We start from the raw sequence: 4,110 nt of genomic DNA on the forward strand, positions 1-4,110 counted from the left end.
TTTGCAGGTGCTGGTTGTAGAATTGTTCCATCTGAACGTGTGAGCGGCCCAGGCCACGCTTCTGATAGAACTCTTTGGTGTGGATGAACTCATGTCACTGTGACCAAAACATATGAGCGATACTTTGCTTCCCTTTATGCAATTAACACCTCTCTGGTCACCACAGTTCTGGTATTAGGTTAGCCTGAGATGCTGCCGTCTGACAGGGATCCTTCTCAAAACCTAGGGAGAAAACTCAGGTTTAGATGTCAGCACCTTCACTGATGACTTCTCTAGAATTCAGTGGCAAGACGTCCTTCATCTATTTTTCTTATTTGCCACGTAAGCCACACAAGATATTTATTCTTTGAAATAGGACTCTGACATCTCTTCCCTGAAAAGGTTTTCATCATTGCTCATAAGTGTGATCTCCCTCCCTCTTCCTGCTGATCAAACCTGCCTCAAACCACTGCCTCTTTTCAACAGCTAGGAAATCCTTGCACACACTGGGCACAACACACCCAGGAGTCCAAGGCCAGCCTCAGGCCTAGTTCCTAGCAGCTCCTGTCTGGCACAAATCCTGACATTTGCACAACTTTACAATACAAAATCCCACATTTCCCCATGGGAACCTGGGGGCAACAATGGCTCTTTTCCACGGGAATGGCACATCACCACTCTCGTGTAAGATAGGCAGTTTGGAGGAATCCAAGTGCACACAGACCTCTGCTTCTTTACACCTTTCATCTCACAGGATTCCTGCAGCATGCACACTTTTCAGGTACAATACCACATTTGGAACCTGGCTGCAAACGGGGCCTCTTTTACACACGTAACAAACTTTTCCACCCTTCTGACCTGCACACCGTGGCAAATGCCTCCTCACATCATAAAAACCATCTGACAACACTTCATAACAAGCCTCAAGATACACTAGATCACCTCTGTGTTACCTCACTCCACTCAGTCAGGTTTTCTGGGAAAAAAAAGGACTGTTTGAACCTTTTACAAACCTGCTGTGGGACTAAGAACACCGAGCTATACTGAGAGCAATCATAACAATCCATTCTTTACATTCATTTCAATTATTCACTACCCACAACAACACCTGTAACTCCTGCTTCAGGACACCACATCTATAGAAATACTGCACCACTGATATTAAAGGAAGTGAGGACAATAACCACATCAAATCTCTTCTTCCCCCACAGCAACGACCGTGGCCACATCTCCTTCTCTCTACCTCGAGGACACGCTCTGGGGAGTACCTGACAGCATAAGAGCTCTCAAGAATCTTCACCACTGTCAAGACAGCCACTTGACCCCAATGAATGCAGCATCTCCTGCAAGGACTGATGCTGCCACCACTGCAGCTTCTCTGCTTCCACACGGGGAACCCGGCAGAGCACAGCCACAACACCCTCTGCACGCTGCAGCTGGCCACAGCAGGGCAGGGTGGAGAGGGAGGCAGCAGCACTTTGGGGAGGCAGCAAAGAAAAGCCAGGAAGAATGACCTCTGAGCCAGGACGAGGCCAAGGCCCGTGGTGGCAATGACAGCAGCAGTGGAACTCCCCAGCAGCAGTGGAACTCCCCAGGTAACCGGTGGCAGCAGATGCACCCACGATAATCAAAGCGCTCCGGCTAACTGACCTGGCGCCGGGTCACCCACGACCGTACCTCCAAAATGACCCACTGGCACCACACCCTGCTGTCTAATTGCACCGGCACCGGATCACCCACGGCCATACCTGCAAACTGACCCACTGTCACCACACCCTGCTGTGTTTGCCAGCCTGGTGCTTTTTTCCATATCTAGAATGTGGAATTTCCAGACAAGGAGGTTGCTTTTTCAAAATTCTACATGTGAGGACACTCCAGTGCTTTTCCTCAACATGAAAATTACGGCTTTTGGATTTTCTTTATGCCCCTGACAATCTGCACGCTTTTGGATTCTGGCTGCGTCGGTCTGTGCACTCTATTGAAAACATTCTACCGTTTGGACCTTCCGAGAAACGGAAATCTTCCAGGATTTATGAAGCGATACAACGAAACCTTTTCTCAAAACTGTATTCTTATTCCCACCCCCTAAACTTTTATATAATTACACTCATCTATTTACATTATATCTATTTGCACTTATTATAGAGAAAATACTTACAAATACATTGACACTTATGGAACCTCTGCTAAGACACAAGCCACATATTTACAATGTTCAGCTTGTACATTTTGACACTTCAATATCACGTCAGACTTCTACGCTCTAACCGTACACATCTACTCATATCAAACCTCTCTTTACATTAATATCTAATATCTGATTAGACTTTGTACAGAACAGCTAATAGATCTCTTTATTCTTTTTTTACATTTTGTCCTATATATCATCCTGCCTTATAAGTTAAGCTCTTTCATTGGTTCATTTATATACACAACACTTGTGTTTGCACTTTAAAATCTTCTATCTGCTTTGGCCTTGCATGGACAAGCTTATGCAGGACACACATTACTCTCTCTGTCTCATCTGCATGGTGCCCCAAGGAAGATTTTACAAGATCATTGTCTCAAAGGAACAACAGAAAAATGGCAACACCTCCCTAGCTCAACATTTCTTTTTCCTCTTTTCCTAATTGCTCTTCCCATTTCACATGTTGCCTTTTTAATGCATGTTTAAAGGACTGCAATTAGCACTGGTCCAGAAGAATTTGGGAAGTGCTGCTTCTCCCTCTGGCTCACCGTGGAACAAAATCCAGACGCGAGATGCCACTCTGTAGCTGTAGAAAACCTCCGGGTATTCATACGAACAATACACTAAATAAATGAAATTCTGTGCCTTCAAAGAAATTCCCCATGTCTGGAAAATCTAACAAAATACATTAAAAAACTCTCCTCATCAAGTATGTATCCATTTCAATGCTGAACAGACACACTTTGAACTTTTAAAAACTTCTGGCTTTGGTGCTACCCCTTCTTACATTACAAAAATTGCAAATTCTGACCTCAAATCTGGGTTCTGGGGGACCATAGGCAACTACACCACGGCTGTCACCAGCCCAGATCCTACCTAGGCCCGTATGGGATACAGGTTCACCTTGGGGTTAGACACAGCTGCTCTGCCAAAAATTCCTCCTGCAGGCACAAGATTACACGGCAGATGTTCTTAGGCACACCCTGAAAGGGGGAGCTTTCAATGGCACTCTGGGAAGCAGGGGGCTGCATCACCCACTGCCCTCAATACCTCTCACTCATCCTTCCTTTCAGCTAACGGGCCACGGCCCCCCACCCGCTCCACAGCCCCGTACAGCCCTGTGGTGCCAAGTGCTGCCCTGGACAACACGACACCTGTCAGCTCTGGAGCCCAAATCCTGGTTTTGTAAGCCTGTGGTGGGACTCGGCAATAGGGACTGGGGGCTGCACCTCTCCTGGGGTGACCTTTGGCTCCACTAACCTTGTGTGGTAACAATTCACACGGTAGCCAGGACTCTGCCCGTGTCACATGGGTTCACCCCCCATGCCGGTTAGGGCTCGCCGCTCCATACCCCACCTGTCCTGGACACGCTCTCACTCCCCCAGCAGAGGCGCTACCCTGGGCCTCTGCACCCTGTACACATTTACCTGTATTTCTCTGACATCCCCTCCTATGCCACCGCCAGCAACCCGCCTTGGGACCGGGCTCTGTCTCCCACACCCTTCTCCCTTCTGCTGCTCCCCATGCCTCTCCCACAAATGTTTACTAATGCATTCTATTGCTGATCAAACAGAGAAATAATTAACACATTCACACTTTTCATTAGGAGTTTATTTATTAAAGGAATCATGGGGAGTAATAAGCAAAAATAAATCGCATCAGCCTGCACTTACCACGCAGTTTTTCCTTGCTTAATAAGGTGATGCTGAACTCTCTCAGCAGGACTAAAAAATCCAGCTCTCCGGTTTAATAAAAGCCACCTTAGACCCACTGGGCCCAAAACTGTAAGAAATGTCACACTTGTTTTATAGAGCTCTGCAACTAGTCACATTGGATACTGCTTTCGGGACTGCCACAATGACAGTCTTGCCATCCTGGGAAGCTCTGGCTCTGAAGAGCCTGCTTGCTGGCAGCTCCCGCAGCCAAAATTTATCCAGTATCTT

At 47.0% G+C, this 4,110-nt stretch overlaps 1 long non-coding RNA gene across 1 annotated transcript; it reads left to right on the top strand.

Moving 5' to 3' along the window:
• The first annotated feature begins 713 nt into the window (after nucleotides 1–713).
• On the top strand, nucleotides 714–2,822 carry LOC146420619 (uncharacterized). The gene is made up of 3 exons (XR_014849093.1): nucleotides 714–811; nucleotides 1,191–1,574; nucleotides 2,656–2,822. It is a non-coding gene; the product is annotated as an uncharacterized LOC146420619 (long non-coding RNA).
• Nucleotides 2,823–4,110: the final 1,288 nt, after the last annotated feature.

This window comes from Lichenostomus cassidix, unplaced genomic scaffold, assembly GCF_008360975.1.
Source record: "Lichenostomus cassidix isolate B80296 unplaced genomic scaffold, HeHo_3.0 HiC_scaffold_615, whole genome shotgun sequence".
Taxonomy (NCBI): domain Eukaryota; kingdom Metazoa; phylum Chordata; class Aves; order Passeriformes; family Meliphagidae; genus Lichenostomus; species Lichenostomus cassidix.